General features: G+C 42.8%; 1 protein-coding gene across 3 annotated transcripts in view; it reads right to left on the minus strand.

Moving 5' to 3' along the window:
• Window positions 1–20,613, minus strand: part of RGS20 (regulator of G protein signaling 20) — a 423,936-nt gene that overhangs the window by 218,287 nt on the left and 185,036 nt on the right. Inside the window, exon 1 of one of the 3 annotated variants that reach the window (XM_069220177.1) lies at window positions 11,796–11,815. The exons of the other annotated variants lie outside the window; for them this stretch is intronic. The gene's annotated coding sequence lies outside the window, so the exon portion shown is untranslated. Of the gene's footprint in view, window positions 1–11,795; window positions 11,816–20,613 lie in introns of those variants that run through there. 3 annotated transcript variants of the gene reach the window in all.

Genomic DNA, 20,613 nt, shown 5'->3' on the forward strand with positions numbered 1-20,613 from the left:
GTGCCCATCTCACATAATGTGAAGGACACAAAGGAAAACTTTCACTGCTGTATGACAGCGATTAATAAATGGATGACCTGCAATTGGTTGAAACTTAATGGGGATAAAACGGTGATCATGTACTTGGGGGGCAAAGTGTCTCCTTGGGATAATAACTGGTGGCCTCCCGTGTGTGGGGGCTGCCCATCACCAGTATCAGCTGCCAAAAATTTGGGTATTATGTTTGACGACTTATTGTCTTTTAAATCACAGATCAATCAGTTGGTTAAGGTTTGCTTTTGGACACTAAAAACCCTCAAGAAAATTCTCCATCTTCTGGAGGAAGACCTTAGACATGCGGTGGTATTGGCGTTGGTCACCTCTAGATTAGACTACTGTAATTCTCTACTGCTTAATGCGAATAAGTCCTTGCTGGATAAATTACAGTCTATCCAGAATGCGGCGGCCCGCCTAACTTTAAATATGCCCAATTTTGCATCTGCTTCTAGGTGCGTGGCATCCCTCCATTGGCTCCCAATCCGGAAGAGAATTATGTTTAATCCACTTTGCCTTACGCATAAAGCACTTCAGTCATCTGGATGTGACTATTTAAAATCTACTTTTGCGTTTTATCAACCTCCTAGACTTCTGAGATCAGCTTCCAGATTTTTGATCAAAGTCCCACGCTGCAAAAAAGCGAGATGGGGAGAGCGTGCTTTTTCGGTGCAAGCATCCAGATTTTGGAATGGCTTGCCGCTCCCGTTGCGACAAATACGGAATCATTTGGCCTTTAGGAAGTGCTTGAAAACCTGGCTCTTCGCAAACTAATTAATAGTATCCTTCTTTATTCACTTTTTTTCGCATTTAGGTCTGCATAGCGCTTCGATGCTCCCGCCGGAATGCGCTCTATAAATAACTCAATTCAATTCAATTCAATTCAATAACCTATTGTATGTAATGCATTTAGAAATTAGATGTAATAGGTTCAATACCGTCTGGCGCCCAGTATTGACGCACAAAGCAAATTAATCCTGCATGTATTAGGAACAGTGTATCTGGTAATCCGTAGGCATATGTAAAGTCTAGGTGTGACATCAATAACCGTCTGCAAATAGCTTAGACACAGTCATAGTTTCTGACCGTTCCAAAGGCTGTAATCTCTGTACTGATAGGGTGCCCATTGCTAATAGAATCCTTCTCAGTGGCATATTAGGAGCAGCTGCGGCCCGTCCTTTAGGGCGGAGGGGCCACGCCCCCCCCACCTTTTGCCCCTCATGACAAGTGCCTGTCAGGCTGAGCAAAGGTCGGCCTGTCAGACACTCTTTATCTTCAGATCAGGCGGCCAGGACCTAGACATGCACGATTTGCGCAGGCACCTGGCTGCCTGAGCTGAACTTTGCTGGGCTGAAGAGGTCACAGCTCCTATGGACGTGACCTCTACAGTTCAACAAAGGTACCTTGAGGCCCTTCCCCTTGGTGACGAGGAAAAGCGTCACCCATTGACTCCGACCTGTGCGCTCAGGTTTGAGCCCTGAAGCGTCCAGGGCAAGTGTCAATCAGTGACACCTTGTCACAGAGTGGGGGGGGGTCAGCAGTCTCACTGACCCCATCCCACTCTGTGACGAGGCTGGAACTGCTGCCTTCCTAGGTCAGCCAGTGAGGGAAGGCAGCAGTCACAACCATCCTGTGACTTCCGAGGCAGAGCTGAATGTAGGTGTGTGTATGTGTGTGTGTTTTTTTTAATGAATGTTGGGTGCGTGCCTGTATGTTTGAAAATTTGATGAGTGTTGTAAATGGATGTGCATGTGCGCGCACATGTGTGAATGAATGAGTGTGAGTGTGCTTCCCGCCTGCCCCTCTCCCTCCTAAAATTACCGGCTGCCACTGATTAGGAGCGTATGGAACTGGGATAAGTGTATGTCGCAGGGACATTTGCCAATATTTCATTGCCCCCGTACCAGAATGGGGACATGGTGTGGCAAGGATGTGTTAGGGCACAACAGCCTTTGCAGCTGTCCATTGTGTACCTGAGTGGGTGTATAGCCTGTTTCGTGTAAGTTGTATCCCGCTAGCCAGTACGCTAACCACTTCAGCTGAGCTGCTATGCAATACGCCTTAAGGCCTGGGACACCCATACCACCTCCTAAAACGGTCAGTTGCATTTTTTTCAAGCCGATCTTACGACACCCTGACCCCCACACCAACTCGATCAACAAAGTATTTAAGGTGGTAAACACTGGGGCCGGAACCACTACTGGTAAATTTGTTAAATCGTAAAGGAGCCTCGGCAGGAGGAATATTTTTGTCAGTACTAGTCTGACCACAATAGAGAGGGGCATTGTACCCCAGAAGGCTATTCGTGTCTTAAAGGGATTGATCGCCCACTGCAAATTACCATCTAATATATCATGTAGGTCTCTATAGATATATATACCTAAATAGCGAAACACATGGGTCGCTACTGGGATTCGAGCTTCTCCCAGTGCCACTGTCCGCTGTTCTAAATTATTCTGAAATGCAAAAGCACATGATTTTGCAGCATTTACTTGCAGACCAGAGAGTCTACCGAATTCAGTCAGTTTATCCGCTATTGCACACATATCTTAACGCAAGTTCCGAAAATATAATATCATGTCGTCTGCATATAAAGAGGTAGCCTGTATTTCGCCTCTAAGCGGGATGCCCCATTCCGGTGCACTTGGTCGCAGTAATTGTGCTAGGGGTTAAATTGCTAAAGCAAATAATAACAGCAATAATGGACAGCCCTAACGTGTTCCCCGGGAGATAGTATAAGATTCCGAAAGGCACATACCTGTTTTTGCCCTCGCCGTAGGTAGTGAATGTAACAGTCGCACCAATTTTGTGTAGAAAGCTGGTATTCCGTAGTGGGTAAGTACAAATCACAGGAAATCCCTGCTCAGCGTGTCAAAAGCATGGTGTATATACAAAGATAGGCAGCCCGCGTGTGGGTATTTTTTCCGTGAACTGTACATAATGTGAAAAAGGTGGCGAATATTGAGTGAAGTGTTACATTTCGGCACCAAGCCATCCGGATCTGTGTGCAGTAATTGTGGCAGGTGTGGGAGGAGCCATCTTGCTAGGATTTTCCTTAAAATGTGATACTCCGTGTTCAAGAGAGACAGAGGCATGTATGAGGTTAGTTCAAGGGGTGGCTTGTTTGGTTTCAGTAAAGATGTAACAATGGCTTTCCGCAATGTGGGGGACAGCTGTCCTGTCTTTAATGAATGTGTGTATAAGTTTTCCAGCTGCAGAGCCAGTCTGTGTATATAAGTAGCATAAAATTCGACATGAAGCCCATCTGACTCTGGCGTTTTGTTATATGACATTTCTCTAATCACACCCTTAATTTCTTCCACTGTAAGATCGGCTCCCAGCTCCACGCAATCTTGTAGTGTTAGCTGGGGTAGGCATGTCCTATCCAAATAGTATTATGGTAGTAGGAGTGGTAGGGACCGTGTAAAGAGCAGCATAAAGGTCCTGAAACACCTTATTTATACTCAGTTGCGTAACAACCAACCCTTGTCCCTTGGACTGTATGGGGAGGATCGGGGTTGAGGGGGGTGGGACATATTAAGCATGCCAGCAGTGCTCCAGACCTGTCAGCTTCAGACCTGCAGCAAATGAAAAAATACCGCAGTGCAATTTTTCTCCCTGGCTCAAAGTTTGCCCTCAGGTGGGGTGAGAGGGAGGTATTTGAATTTTGAGGCGACATTGTTTCAAATGCGTCATCCATGCAGTTGCTAACTCCCATCTTATGAGTGCGGCATGGATATTACTGCTTACGTTTCTTCATAATGCCCTTCCTATATGCCTGTATTTTTGGAACTGATATCCATTCTGCTGCTGGCTAATAACATTTTGTGCTTCATTCTTGGCACTTAAGGTACAGAATTTGTCTTGAACTTTGTACTTTTCTTTTACATGGATTTACCTCTGCTTTTGCATTCAATTGTTTTCATTCTTCTAAATGTTTTATTGTTCTCCGAAGTGCTAGTTATTTCAATGACACACTTTATACACCCACTAAGCCTCCATGCTCCCTTATTTGTCCCTACTCCCATTTTCTTATTAATCTATAGTTCTGAAAGTGAATCATGTGCCTATCTATGTGACAGCAACTCATGGTCTTGTTACAAGTTGTGCAAAGTAGTAATTCCACACTTTTTCTTGTGGGAATACCACTTTGCATGATTACACGGTTTCACTGGACGTTAGACTGCTCAGCCTTAGGGTAGTCTTTCTCCAAACTTTTTTCCTCGCACATACTGTTTTGCTGATTTTTTACTTGTTGGCCTTAAGACTCTGCACATTTTACCACTGCTAACCAGTGCTAAAGTGCCCTGTCTTTTAAACATGGTCATTTTGGATTACACCCAATTGGCACATTTAACTTTCTTGTAAGTCCCCAGTAAAGACGTACTACATATATCCACACCTTTAAATTAAATGCTACTTGTCAGCCTGCAACACTAATTGTGCCACCCACTTAAGCAGGCTTTTTAAACAAGTCTAATTTCTGCCATTTCAGCCTGCATGCGCAGTTTTTAACTGCCATTTGACCTGGCAAAATAAACCTTTTGCCAGACTCACATGTTCCTTTTTAACCCATATGTCACCCCTACTGTAGTCTGTAATCAACCCACAAGGCAGGGTTCACTGTATTCAAAATGCTGGGCATGTGCTTTTAAGTTTTACTTGCCCTGGTAGTGAGAAACTCCTATATTCGATTTTCATTACTGCAAGGCCTACCTCACCCACACAATAACACTGGGTTACCTTTTAACATTTAATAAGTGATAACCTTTCATTGGGAGCAGATAAAAAAGTCATGTTTGGTGTCCATAAGAAGTGTAATTTTAAATCCTCCTTAATGGTAAAGTCAGATTTTAAGTCACAGTTCTGAAAATGCTACATTTATATAGTTGGCATTTTCTTGTCCTAACCATTTGGGGACCCAGCCTGTTCCTGGGTCAACATGACTGGGTGTAGTTGACAGTTGGCCTTTGTGTATTCCTCTTTGACAGCCACACAATAAAAAGTCTGGATGTTAGCGGGATGGACCATCTCTGGCAGGATGAGGGGGCGAAGCTGCTACCTGCTGCACTTGTAATTCAATTGGGCTACCCCAACATACACATAAAGGACTTCCCACTAGCCTTTGGTGCTCATAGCCTGGCTGGAGCCAGAGCAGCGAGGCAGAAAATTCCAGATACTTCTGTTGGGGGAAGTCTCCAGAAATTTCTCTCACTTCAAAGTGGGCACCACCAGGTATAAAAAGAGGACCTGAGGCTCACTTTTTCAGTATACTCCTGCACCTGTGGATACTTCAGAAGAAGGATGCCTTGCTGACCTGCTGCTGCTTGAGGCCTACCCTACCCGCTAAGAAGGATGACTGGACCTGCACCTTTCATCCCAGGTACAGTGACTCCAAGGATCAACTGATTGACCTCCAGGTTTGTGTTACAGGGACATAACAAGATCTAGAGGCCTCCCTGTAATTGCCCAGCTGACCTGCTGCACCAGATCTGTCTGGACCTGCAACTGGACCTGCCTGAGCCCTGCTGGCCTCTGGTGGAGTGAATTATTGATCCATAACTGGTACCTCACGAGGCTGTGGGCCCATGGCTGGTATCAGAGAGAGCTACCGCTGGCATAACTGAATCTTCCACCAAATTCAACACGAAGTGCTGCAAAGGCTGCCAGACATATGAAAGCTTCATCAGAACTGGTGCCAAATGAAGCAAAGCCCCACAAAGCCTCATTACACCACTTCCAGCATCGTCAGAATTGATGCTGAGCAAAGCAAAGCCTTGCCGCCCAGCTGCCAACTTTATCAGAATTGATGCAGAGCGACACAACTTGATGCAGGGCCTTTCATGGCAGCACCTCACATTTCTTCATAGGAACTGGTGCAGTATGATGCAACTCATATCAGGACCTCGCATCGCAGCCCTCGCAACTTTGCATTAAAACTAACGCCAGATGACACAAAGCCTTGCAAAGCAACACCACGCAGACCAAGCACTAAGGACATAAGGTACAATCCTCACTGGGCCAAATTGATCCCGTGCCCGGCCTGCACTCCATCACTGTCAGCCTGAACTTGTGGCTTTGTCCCAGTCCAGGATGACGAGATAGCCTCAGTTGGAACTTTGCACCTTTTGGTGCTACTTTGATCTAAATCTTTAAAACTGCATGTCTCCAGTTCTACTGATTGAATTTTTGTCGTTTTGGTGTAAAATAATTCATGAAATTATACTCTATTGTTCCAAATTGGTGCGGGATTTTTCTTGTGTTGCGTTTTCACTTTATTGTTGTTTATGTGCTGCATAACTACTTTGCACACTGCCTGCAAGTTAAGCCTGACTGCTTTTATGCCAAGCTATCAGAGGGTTAAGCACAGGTTATTTAGTGATTTTTTTGTGGTTCACCCTGACAAGGATTGTGGTGTGTGTTTCAGAAGGAATTCACTCCCCCCAACCAACAACCCAAATTCTCACTCCAGCTGAGGTAGTAATAATGCACTTGGTAATACCATCTGCTTTTCTGGTCACAAATTACAGATCGAATATGGGAGCAGAAAAGGGCCCAGAATTTGGAAAACTCATAGGACAAAGGGACCAGTGTTACCAGCATCCACATATTAAACCCCATTCTGGGAATCAAACTGATAATAGCTAATAATATTAAGAATAACAATAATAAGAATAATAATGGGAATCCCCACACTCTTTTTATGACCAATGTATAATGAAGCCGTAAGTCAACCAAATTGTTCTAGAAAGCGTTGTTTACCAAACAATACAATTCATATTTGAAGCTTCTAATGCTCCACTATAAAATCTACCTGGCCTATATGCAGGAAACAGACTTATGAAGCCCACAAATATCCTTTTGTCAGAAATGATGGCAGATAAGGACTACAGTCCCATCTAGTCTGTTCATTTCCTGGCAACTGTAATAACAGAAATCTACATTTGCTCCAACTTCATATTTGCTCTCCTATTTTATTAATACTGTGAATGCCTCAAGATCTTTCGGAGCCCTCTTTAAATTTGCATATTATGGACCAGGCACTCATATTGGAAGGAGATGGGATACATTTCCATTATTTTTTAATTAATTATGTGCGAAAAGAGACAAAGGTGACCATGTTACAGTAAATATGTGTTCAAAGGAAACAACTTGTATAATACAATAACAATATACAAATAAAATAGAAATTGTGTCTTACACTGCTCAAACACGTTGCCAACTCTTTAGAAGGAGTTTCAAACACTTTTTGCCATTACAACACTTATTATTTTTCTGAATTTTTCCTTTATGTTGTTCCTGATCATCTCCCCATAGGTCGTAGATCAAGAATCTCTGTTTTAGTTTGCTTCCTTGCTGCTTTAAGAGACATATGTTTATCAACGTAATACATGCTGGACTGAATTCACACTTCTGAATCCTTTGTCTATGCACATTGAAGTCAGTGCATCTATTGCCACTGGAGGCTGGTGCAGTGCTTAATTTGTAAAAAAATAAGTGGCATGGTCCTCGTCAAGACGCCACTGCAGCATGCACCACCCACTCTACTGCAAGGGCGGTCAATGACAGAACCAACACAACTATTAACCATTTCACTCCTACAAGTGTGATAATTCAGACTGTTTGAGGCCCTCAGAGCTAAAAGAATGGCTTGGTGGCAGGTATTAGTTGTTTTTAACGTATATTGACATTAAACAAATGTTGGTAGAAATTGGGTTTCTGGTTGACATAGGTATGCACCCTGTCCAAGCAGAAATCACAAACCTAGTCTAGGTAAGTCAGATACACACTAAATTTAACCTACGCTCACCCTTGGCTTGGCACAGAGCAGTCAGGCTCAACTTAAGAGGCAATGTGTAAAATGTTTGTGCAACACTTCAAACAGTAAAAAGGTGAAAAACCCACACAAAAATAATCCACACCAGGCTAGAAAAATACAGTGTAATTTAATAAATAAAACAAAACCAAAATGACAAAAATCCAATTAGTAGAAGTTGAGATAGGAATTTGTAAAGATAAATGTAAAATAGCGCTTAGAAGCAATAAGCATTTAAATGTGATATCTGGTTGTGCTGCACCGGTGCAATGTCAAAAGTTCAGGCTGACCATGATGAAGTGTGGGTCGGATACAGGCCACTGAACCAAAGTATTTTGATCCGGGTTACTATGCCGTCATCGAAGATGTGAGGCGCAGCCAAAGAGTTGCGTCGGTGTCGAGCCAGGCAGTGGATGAGATGCGTCGAATTTCTCAATGCAGCAGCGGTGATGCATCAGTTCCGAGTGCGATGCACTGGTTCCAAATGCAATGCTAGGCTGCTTCAGTAGGCAAAGTTTCAAAGTTTCAATTCTGAAGGGGATGTGCTGATCCCGAAGATGATGCACTGGGTCCGCTCTACGCAACTATGAGAATGTGCTGGTTCCAACTCACACAAAGGTGAAGATGCACTGGCTTCATTGAGGATGAGTGGGTTTGGGTTGAAGCAGCACTTTATACCCAATTCCAAGGGCCCAGGACTGGGTTTGCACCACTTAGAAGGGCAATAGTTGCAGCAAGCAAAGTCCAGGTGCTGTAGCAGGGTTACTTATATGTATGAAAAGGGATGGCTTGAGCCTGGCAAAAGGATTATTTTGCCAGGTTGACATGGCTGTGTAAAACTGCACACAACTGCAATGGCAGGCCTGAGACCTGGTTAGAGGGCTACTTAAGTGGGTGGCACAATCAGTGCTGCAGGACCACAATTAGCCTTCCATTTACAGAGCCTGGACACATCTACACATTACTTATAAGTAAACTGAATATGCCAACTGGGGTTAAGCCAATGTTACCATGATTTGGGGGAGGCAGCACAAACACTTTCGCACTAGGTAGTAGTGGTAAAGTGCCCAGAGTCCTAAAGCCAGCAGAAACTAGGTTGGTAAAATGGAGGAGGGCAAAACGTTGGGGGAAAGATGACCTTAAGGCTGTCAGGCCTAGCAACAGTTGTTTTCGAAATTACGCAAGCAAAGCCTTCATATGGCAGCTGTCATAAGTGCTGGTGTTGACAGTTAACTGCTGAGCACCAGAAACCACTGTATTAAATTAAACACTGGGCTGATTAAGACCATGCACTAGGCATGTACAATAAAAAGAAAAATAAGCTGTAATAAGAGAGGGTCTTAATATGCAACCATGTTGCTCTTCCTCTCCACCAGTTTTAATTGGGCAAAATGTGTATGCTTCCACTCAAAAAGTGCGTATATTGCAATTTTTATCTTGTGAGAAAGCTTACTCTCCGGACAGAAAGCTTAAGTTGGTAAATGACAAAGCAATGATCAAGGCTGACTTATTACTTCTGAAGGCTTACCCCAAAGGGAATAGTAAAAAAAAACACTTTGAACCATGTCCAATACAGCTCTGAGCAAGTGGATGAGGCGAGCAAACCTTGCAGTCACTCGGGAGATTGCTCTCCCTCAGGGATTCTCAAATTCTTAAATTTTCTTCATTCCCTCTATCCCTCTTTCAGCCCCTTGTCCTTTCTTCTCTCTAGCCATCTTCTTCCATCCATCCACCCACCCAGCCCTCCCCAGAGTGAGATGGTCATTTCATTGTCACAAACTGCACACTGACGCATAGATTCCGAACCGGAACATCCGTTTAATGAAGGCGAATAATAAGCAAGTCTAGCCAGAGTTTCATATATTAGATACACAGGACTAACTATTATGTGATTTTCACACACTTCAAGCACTTCTGCTGCACACTTACCCTAATAGAAGAGCCTGTGATACTCTGTCTTCAGCAGCCGGACGAGGATCTCACTCAGGACAACAATGGACAACTACATACTAATACACCCCCTGGGAGATGTCAAGCATCCCACGTGATCCGGAGGGCTCACCTCCTCTGTAAGTCTGCTGCGAGATGTAGTAAGCTTGAATAAACAGTAAATGGAAACTAATTGCCCCTGGAATTCTTTAGATGGCGGCAGTACAGGGGGTATGATTCCCTTTATTCCTATAATCTTTTTGTCTTTCATCACAAAGATATCGTTCATATGTCCCCAACTGGGCAACACCATCCGAGTAGCGGACTTAGAGGTCCAGGCTTACCACATTCTAACAGAACACAGACTTTGGTCAAAAGGGAGATGCTCTATGACATCTAGGGCAAGGCAAGAACAACTGGGGCATGGAATTAACCTAACAAAGTGACTTCTCAGATATATAAATCAACTGGCAGAAAGTTTGTTGCCAGGGAAATTATATGCTGGTCTGACAGTCCTCTTGCATTGAGATACTGGTCCTATTTGTACTTTTTGTGATGTAGTTATTACTAACAGTGGTGCACACGGCTGGAAACGCGACTATGGACAGCCGTCAGGACACACAACTGTGGGCAGCCGTCATTGTGTAGGTAGGTTGAGCCAGTGTATGCCAGACGGCAGATACCTTTATCTTCCAACTAACCCATCTGTTTCAAACAAGGTAAATTATAAGACAAGCTCAATTAGTGATGAGTTGTACACAACTTCAATAACAGACGACCATTGGACCAGGACACTGTTTCTACTGCTACCGCGATTAGGAAAAACTCTTAGGCCTCACTAAAGTAATTACTGAGTCCCTTGCCTGTATTACATAAACTATGTAAAAATTGTGCCACAGCTCCATGCATTTGATGTGTGAAGGTAGAGAGAGACTGTATCTGCTTCACCTGCAGCACAATGTTTTCAAATGCACAATGTAAACACCTGTTTGGTAGACAGGAACTAATTGGCTTTGCCAGCAAACAATAAAAGCTGTCTGTAGCCAGACGCAAAAAAGAGAAGCCGGCCCAGAGGGCTTTCCTCTGGAATTCCACTTTTCCTGTGCTGGAACACCAGTGAGTAAAGTAAACAAATAACTTCATCCCGTTCAAGTGGAAGAGGAAAGGGCTCGAACTTGATAAACAAGCTTCTCGTTATACAGGAAAGGCAGAAAGTGCATTTTAACTTATGTACTTCTAGTTTTAAACATTTGCTAATTTTTGCTCACAGGATAAGACGATCTGCTTTGGCTCTTACAGTCTCCTACAATACAGCTACTCCCATCAACCACTCTGTCATTTGTAATTTCGTAGAAGGGCAAGAAGGCAGTATATCGCATTGAGCAACAGTATAGCTCTTAGTGCTACATTGTGCTTTCACTGAAGCACCTTACAAATTACAATTCTTTTAAATTATTTGAACTCATTTTATTGACCTCAGAAAAATGAAAGGCTTAGTCAACCCAGAGGATCATTAAACCACCCCCCCCTAAAAATGTAGCAGCTAGAATATTTTTTTTTTAGTGTCACTACATTACACCTATGAAATTAATAGGAAAGTATTTCTGTTAATATTTCTTTTTGCAATCCCTGCATTGCTCAAAAATGTTTCCAACAGCTAAAGGCTGTGTAGGGTACATGCAGAAATGAGTGGTCGCATTAGTGTTACTGGTGGATATCCTCCCAAATCAATGGCTATTCTCTAAATACAGTAGTGATTACTGCTTTCAGTACTATTTATGTCACAGACAGAACCACCATTTTTAGTGATGATTTCACAATCAGGCCCCTTGGCACCCTTTGAACCCGAGATGTGTACATCTGATCAGCACGTGGTGAAATCGATAAGAAAGCAAACTGGTGTGGTGCCCTAACAAAAAGAAACGTGCACCTACGGTTTATCAAATGATTGTCTGTTATTTGTATTCAGGGAGTTTCAAGGGCAATTTTTTCCTCCTCTCTTCTGATTGGGACTTACCTGCCTCACGTTATATACATGGAGCGATTCCTAGTACGCGGCTTCTCACGGCCATCCTCCAAGTTCCCGCCCCTCCTGAAATCTGCTAGAATGTCCCTTCCGCTTCCCCAGCCCCCTCTGACCATGTTCAAGGCAGCTAATCTCACGCTCTGACTCTTGCCCGACAAATCCCCTCCCAGTGTTGTTGACCTGTCGTGCACTTTCAATCCCTTCCATGTTATGGCACTGTAGTGAATGTCAGGAGGGAGTAAAAATAACTCCTGCTCTTTCCTCCATTTCTATTTTTACTTGACACGAGAAGCCTGGCATCCTTCCAGGGCCGCCCTGAATAGCGACGTGGTACGTTTGTCACAGGACAAAGATGGTACATCTGAAAACATTATGCAAGTATGATGTAGTGACCTGGCGTGTCTAGTCTGTCCTGTTTGTAAGGAAAGGGGATGGGTGTCTCTGAAAAAAGTATTGTGAGTACACAGAATATTTTGATTGTATTTTAGAGAAACTGTGTAGAGTTGTTATCTGGTGCTTGTGATTGTATTTCCTTAATTGCAGAATTGCATTGCTGTTAGAGGAGTGGTTAGGAGCCTGTTTTGTTGTTCTGGGCGGTCCCAGAGCTGGATGGCAGGGTGCGCAGATACATGAGTGTTGTAATACTCTGTGACGAGACAGTATGGCTGCAGGTGTGCAGTTGTGTACATGATTCACAGGAGGCTCTATTGTTGGGATGAGTAAGGAATGCCTTGTTGCAAAAAAGCAGAAAAAAAGTACTTCAGCTGGGCTGCTGCGAAACAGAAGTGTGCAAGCCAACAGATTAACAGGGAGAGTCAGGCCAGAGCAGAGCCAAGGGTCGGCTCTGGCTCTAAGAGCCTGTGCACAAGTTAAGCCCTGAAAATATTTGGCATGCACATCATGCAACAAAGATCATGTTAGAATATGACAAGGTGTCTTCAAAACCCAAATACGTGCATTTCTTTACGGTGTGAGCAAGTTTCACATTGGTACATCATATTATTTGAGAATTATTTATTACAGGTGAAAGGTTTTAAACTTGAACCGAGAAACATTCCTGTTCCCGCCCTGATGACAATGCTATTAGTGAACTAAGGCAAGTCCGGGTTTCTTAGCACCTTATGTGTGGCCTAGATTCTTATTATAGTGGGAGCTACATTATAGGCTACTAAATAAAAGAGAGAATTTTGCATATACTTGAAGGTACTCTTACATGTAATAATGAACAATAAAGATGCTCAAATAAAGTAGTTGCCTAGAATCACACAATTTGATCAAGCAGGGAAGTTGGGATTGATTCCAGATTTTCCATGTTCATACTATGCAATTCAGCCACTAGATGGGTATATCGTTCTGATATCAAAGGCTAATGAACGAATGAATAAAACACAGTTATAGAGCACACAGATGCTCCTGAGCTCGACGCTGATGACTGATAGCAAGAAGAGGATTAATCCAAAGCAAATAGCTATGTTTTCAATTTTTTCCAAACAGTAGACTCAGAGCTAAGAGAGAACAATTCAAATAGAAGTTGGTTCCAGGACTTTGCTGCTAGTTAAGAGAAGGAGTGTCAACCTCTTCGACTAATCTAATCCCAGGAACTAGAGCCAAACGGGATTGTGAGGAACTTGAAGTCCTAATAGGAGTATAGAAACTGAACCTACTAATCAAGTTCTAATGACCCGTTCTCGCCAACGCACAACGCCACATGGCAAGAGATTTAAACAAGATTCTCTTTCTAACCAGTTGCCAATGTAGAGAAGGCAGACGAGCTGACATAGGTGTTTGATGTGGAAGTCTAAGAATGAGCCGAGCGGCAGCTTCTGGACAACCTGAAATCTCCTTATTAAATAGTTAGGCAAACTGAGATCTAAAGCCTTGGTATAATCCACCACTGATGTAAAAGGGGCATGGGCCACTGTCTTCCTCAAGGATAATAGCAGAAGGAAAATAAATTTAAGAGACCAAAACAAGTTTCCACTACTGCAGACACCTACTGTTAAAAGGACATAAGATTATCAAACTTTACCCCTAGCTTTTTTGCAACTTCTGCTGGAGATGGTGGAATTGGGCCTGATCCGGCCAACAATTAGGCCACCAGTCCTCATTTAAAGACCCACAATGAAGAATCTCAGTCTTCCCTGTATTACAAAAAAGATAATTGGTTTGAAACTAGTCAAAGACTGCAGAGAGAGGCAGGCCTTCGGGGATGACAATCCATCACAGCGTGTTTTGAAAAAAAAAAAAAGAAACTGAGTGCCATCTACTTATGACACAACTTGAAAGCCAAATGATTCTACCAAGGCAGCTACAGGGGCCATAAAGACTTTAAAGAGGGTGGGTTGCAGGAAAGGTTTTGTTTCAGATGAAAAAGAGGCCATCCAAACTGATTGACCACGATTTTTCCCCAAAAACCTCTCTGCAATCTAAGGCCAGTCCACCATTACCAATATGGTTAAGCCAGTGTAAGAGAAGCACATGCAGCATAGTATCAAATGCCTCAGAAAGGTCTATTACAATCAACACCGCCTTGCCACCCTGATTAAGGGTTAGTTCAATGGTTTCCAATAATTTCAGCACTGCTGTCTCCATGCTGTAATTAGGGCAAAATCCTCATTGACTAGCATGAAGTAAATATTGGCCTCCAGGTAGTCTGATATCAGCTTCTCTAAGCACTTGGAAATCGCTAGGAGAGGAATTGGTCTAAAATTAAAAAGGACAGTAGGATCTGCTGAAGGCTTCTTCAAATGAGAAATATGTTTAGCTCGCTTCCAACTAAAAGCTACCATTGAAGTTAAAATAGAGGAGTTCAAAAGTTTGTTCACAATTGGATTAATCACTTCTATTACCATAACTAACAAAAAGGGTGAACATGGATCCACTGGTGATCCTCACCTCATTTCCAGGATAACAGATTATGAGTCTTTCAAAGAGATAGAGTTAAAAACATTGAGGGCATTATTTAGATATCAGCGAATGGGTTACTCTGTCACAAATGTGACAAACATGCAGTCCACTGAAATATAAATCCCATAGGAAAGAGCAGGATTTATATTGCTAAGGACGGGTATCCATCACTGTTGTGACAGAGTAACCCGTCCGACGAAATCTAAGTCATGCCTTTAGTGAACAAAGTACCTGTTCCGAGCTGGAATATGTAAGTTATTCTCACTAATCCAACACAGGAGAATTCGTCCAACTGGCCTGAATCTTATGAATTTTATCCCTAAAAGATTCCAAAATGTTATCACATAAAATCTGAAAAGGAGTAATTCCGCTACTACAGTTAGTGATAAAAATCCTTTCACTATTTTAAAAACCTCCTTCAGTGCATTCGAGGCTTTAGAGATTCTTTCCTCATAAACCATTATTTTGGCTGCTTTTGTGATTGCTTCTTAAGGCAGCTCTGTAATCTACTTTATTCTCTGGTGGATAGGGCTTCCCCTATTGTCTGTCAGCCCTCTTACAAACACTTTTCTCCATGGCTAAAGCCTAAGTAGACCAAAGGGCTGACAGACCGTGGGTCTTACAATGTGTAAGAGGGGAAAGAGAAGCACCTCGGGCAGCATGGTTGGCACTGGCCACGGAACAGGCACGGATGGGCTTTTCTTAATTCTTGAAGGATAAGATTAGAGCATGAGCGACACCAAAAATCTGCATTTTATTTTTTGTTACCTGTACTTATCGATAACTTTGCCCAGCAACTTAAAGGCACTGAATAGGAGACACAGAGGCCCATATTTATACTGTTTTTAGCGCTGCATTTGTGTCGTTTTCTGACGCAAAATCGGCGCAAACTTACAGAATACAATTGTATTTTGGAAGTTTGCGCTGCTTTTGCATAAAAAAATTATGCAAATGCGGCGCTAAAAAAGTATAAATATGGGCCAGACTATGTTACATATGTATTTTTTCAGTACAGGGAGGTTTGTTGGGATTTATGGGATGCTGAGCTGAGTCGGGGGTTTGAAACTGGTTCCCCATGTTACATGATTGGCAGCTGTAGCCACCAGGCCACATCACTTCTCATGAAAGCTTTGCTTATTTTGGGCTCAAGGATCGAAGTGTAAAACACAGCCACCATGTCACAAGAGACAAAAGTGCAGTACTCTTGATGATGATGGTGAATCTGGGGAAGAATAGTAACCTGTAACGTGAGGATACATATGGAGGTATACAATAATGTGCAAAAGTGGGGAAGAGTACTACCTTGTCATGATAGGAAGCATGGAGAAGTGTAGTCCCCCATGTGTTGTGGCTGGAAAGCACAAATCTGCTTGAGTGCACTCTGGGACCAGGCTGGGACTAGTCAAGACTGAGCATGAATGTGAAGTTTCGAAAGGTGGATGGTACTGGAGGCAGAGTATTGTTTCACCCATATGTGCTCTAGAACCAGTCTTCATTTTGTAAAAATGGGTGGATAGGACATGTGGTTGATACTGGGCCATAGTCCATTAGAGACAGTTTTGTTTGTGATTACGTGCAATAATGAGAGGATCTGATTTGACTTCTGTAGGTGTACGTGTAGGGTGTGCTATGCGGGTGCTTCCTATCCTGTTAAGCCTTTGGTCCAACACACTGATGTGGAGTCGGTTTGGGGTAAGAGTACTGGACAACACAAGTGTTTAAATGCTGTGGATGGGAGACGCTCTGTCTGATGTCTGTGCATCTTCCAGAAGGCCTGGTGCAGAGTGCAGACTTAGGTCCTTTCTTTGGTCTGGCAACTGTTCATGCAGGTTTGGCAAACAAGTGTGACGGCGGAGTGTGTTGGAGTGCTGGGCTGCACTTTCGTGAGGGGGTTCGTGAGAGTGAGATGGACTGCATTTGCCTGGTGATGCATATTTTTGTTATATGTTGAAGATGGAGAAAGTGTCAGCGGTTGCCCTGTTTCTGGGGCTTGTTACATTGGAAAGAGGAAAATGTAGTGCCGTGGCACGGCTGATTTGTCCTGTGTGCAAGGTAAGAGGATGATATAGCGATGTGACGTGTGTGTGTACGCATGGGCTAAGTAGGCACGGTGTGGAATGTGGAGTGTGTATGCTGTGAGAATGTGATGAATGTGTTGAAGCATAGAATGGTGTTATCTGTGTGCTGGATGAAGCCTGGGAGTTGATGCCAGCTGGAGGGAGGGTGAAGCCCTAACAGAAGCAACCATTCTGTGGCTGTAACCTAAGGGAAATGAAGAACTTACATACTATCTGCATGGCTCCAGGCTCTTGTGTGAATGCTCAGCCCTCCAACTACAACATAAGACTCACGTGCCTGTACATTGTCAATAAAAGCATAACCCCGTCGGGCATGTTGGTTAATTGTGTCTATTGCGCAACCAAGCAGCAAACAGTTACAATCAAGTGTCTTGGTGGAAGCAGAGTGAAGTTTTTATATAGCAGTAGGGAGCAACTGCAGAAACAGCATGAATCCAAAGTGGCTGCCCCAGCCAACCGTAGATGGAAGCACAAGCTGCCAGACACATTCATCATATAGCACAGATATGTGTCCTAGATTAATTTTACAGGTCGACCCTTCAGTTGTCAATTTGTAGGTCACACTCTTTAATGCATGCTGTTCCTTCCAATGCGCCTGGTGCAGTCCTGGTTCAGCTTGTAGCCAAGGATTTCCTTTTCAGTGGGACCATTCAGTAAAATATGGACATCTGGGGCAGAGAGAGTCTGGGAAGTCCTCACAGATTAGTCTTATCCCCTGTTCACGAATTGATGGCAGTTATTTGGTCTGACATTCCCTGCTGCCCTCTTAACCCTGACTCTTAAAAGCAAACTCATAGAGGTGGCAGTATTTGTTTACCGCTGTGGCACTACTGCATGATGCGGTTAAAGATTGAAGACTTTTGTGAACTGCCCTGCTTTTGCCCCCAAGCAGATCCAGCCTTGCCACCCTTCTTGATGTGAAAATTGCCATTTTTATCAACCCGAAAACGGTTAGCGTTAGAGAAAAGGGTTGCTAATGTTTACATCTCCTGAAATCCACCAGTAACTGTGTTCACTGAGGTTCCTCTAAATATTGTGGGTTTGTTCCACCCAATGCATTGCTCACTAGACTTAAACTTCTGTCGAGTTGCCAAGTCCTGCTTGAATATCGAATGATTTTTAAGAGCCTCAGCAAGCACTTGTAACTGTGTTGTGTCATGTCTACCACTGTTGTTAACATAGTAGTGTCATTCCAAGACAGATTTGGGGCTCTTAATCTCTTGCATAGCTAGATTAGATATGATGGGTGCACACTTTTCATTCTTTTTTTAATGACATTTGTTGTTCCATTACATTTTAGTTTACTGTCAAAAATACTCCACCAACGCCTGAGGGCAGATCAAGGGTTTTTATCTCTTCATTGTCCAGCTGTAGGATCTCTCCATGTAGGACTGACCTGTCTGCCTATGACTAACGCTCTCTCCCCTTAGAGAACGCTTCTCTATAATGGATTTGCTTCTCTAACTCCTTTGTTGTGTTACTCAGGTTCTCTCCAGCTCTTTGGAGAGCCACCTACCTCTTGGCCTATTTTAATTTCATTATTTGATGTCACTTGCACAAATCCTTTGCCGCCTTATGCCTATTTAATTAAGCTTCCCGAGAGTTTTATATCTCCATTTAGTTTAACCAGCTCAGTCTTCGAGGTCTCCATTACAAACACATAAACATACAACACAGGTCACTGTTTTTCACATGTTCACGTAAACCCTATCGTCCCCTTCAGTCCTTTTGTTTTATTGAGGACTGTATGTTGTGTTCAATAAAGCGTTTAATAAAGCGTTTACACTCATTCTTCGGACCAGTTATTATCCCTCTTCTTAATTTATGGCGTCTTTTCCACTACCTTAAAATAATCTGTTTGACACTGATCAGACGTCTTTGGATTCATCCCGTGCTGCGCCCCTAATGAAAGACCAGTTCTTTGAAATCGGAAAAGATGGCGTCGCAAATAACAGACCAAACATCTGTTGAACCCTGGATTTGAATTCTTCTCGGTTACCCAGGGAGCTTGTGTCTGTCTCTATATTGACTGCTTACCATTTTATCACAAGGAAGCTTCCGTGAAGTTGAGGTTGCAAAGCCTAATTGCTGTTCAATATAGTCTTAAAATAAGTAGTTTACTGGATCATAAGTATCTGGAGATCTGTAGCTCGCCTATTACGGGTAATAATTTAAAAAAAATTAAATTTACATGAGGTAATTCCTTGTGAAGTATGTTTTATTTGATTATGCTGTATAAAAGACATCAATGGATGGATATCAAGTATTAATGTGTTTTGATTGTGGTTGTGTGTCACATAGGTGTGCAGCAGTTGCTTGAAAGACAGGGGTATATTTACTAAAATTTCGCATTGGAGATTTTATGGCACAATGGACAGCAAAGCTTTGCATCTATTTATCACACATGAAAAAGTCTGCAGGTTGAGCTCAAAACTGTATTGTGCTACTTCAGCATTAGTAAATATGACCCTGGATGCAAGAAGATTTCTAAAATGAGTACCAATATTTTATCCTGAACTGCAGGTTGGTATGACTTGTAATTCCAGTTATATATTATTAAGCAATAACAATGTTTTAATGTTCTTAACCCAGTGCATTAGCATGCTCTGGAATGTGAAGGTGTAGGGAGGAAGGGATTGTGACTTCTAATGTTTCACAAACCAGGTAGACATTTACTAATTTAAAAAAAAAAAAAAGTTTCTGTGTAACTGGGAATTTTCTCATTTCCAGCACCAAAGCAATTAACCAATGGACGATGCCTTAGAAATGGCAAACATCTAAAAGGAACATTCCAAGGGCCTGATTTAGAGTTAGGCGGGTGGGTACTCAGTTGCCTATGTGTTGAATACAAGGCCGGACTGGCTGTACCAGACATTTGGCGTTTCCCCGGGAGGCTAGAAGGGCAGGGGCAGCTTTTCTTACTGGGGCCTGTTTTGTAGCAGTGCAGCAGTTTTACAAGCACTGCAGAGATCCTTGTATATCCAACAGGTTTCAGAAAACAGTAAAAGTGCCAAGATAACTCTGGTGATTAAGGTACCTGCTGGAGAGAGATGGAGGTTTTGTCTAGAGGCAGTTTTGATGAATCTAAGTAGCGCAGAGGGTTAATAGAACGTGTACGATGCAGATCAGAGAACAGTATTTTATGTGCATAGCTCAGTGGAATACTGCTTTTGTCACAGAACACCTTTAGTTACTGTGCACTTCATAAGTTACAATCACAATTCAGCACAGTGGGCTATGAACTGCCATCAAAGAGCTACATGCAAACTGCATGGCACACGTTTAAAAGTTATGTTTTTTTTCAGTCTGATTATCCTAATTTTGCTAAAAAGTATTTGTTTGGGTAGAAATAAATTGCTATTAGCAAAGTCAATGCTAACCACTGTATTACCTTCTGAATCCTGAGTTTATGCTTCCCAAAACCAAGCACTCTTTAAAAATGCCTTCCAGTACAGATGACATGTGAATCCTACACCTTGTGGTCTCCTTTGTCATTTTCTGTACACTGATTTACTATAATTCATTGTATGTGATGTGAAGTGCTCCAACACACTATGCTTATAAGAGAGGCGCTATAAATCAAATGATATACATGTGGGAGAGGGACTATTTGGTCCCTTTTGTCAACATTTTCTGTACACTGATTTACTATAATTCATTGTGTGTGATGTGAAGTGCTCCAACACACTATGCTTATAAGAGAGGCGGTATAAAACAAATGAAAGACATGTGAGAGAGGGACTATGGAGAGATGAGAGGCACTATTAGAGGGTCATGGTAAGGGAATCAATAAAGAACCCCAATAAAGAAAGCCGTATCCTGGT

Source organism: Pleurodeles waltl, chromosome 2_2 (assembly GCF_031143425.1).
Source record: "Pleurodeles waltl isolate 20211129_DDA chromosome 2_2, aPleWal1.hap1.20221129, whole genome shotgun sequence".
NCBI lineage: Eukaryota > Metazoa > Chordata > Amphibia > Caudata > Salamandridae > Pleurodeles > Pleurodeles waltl.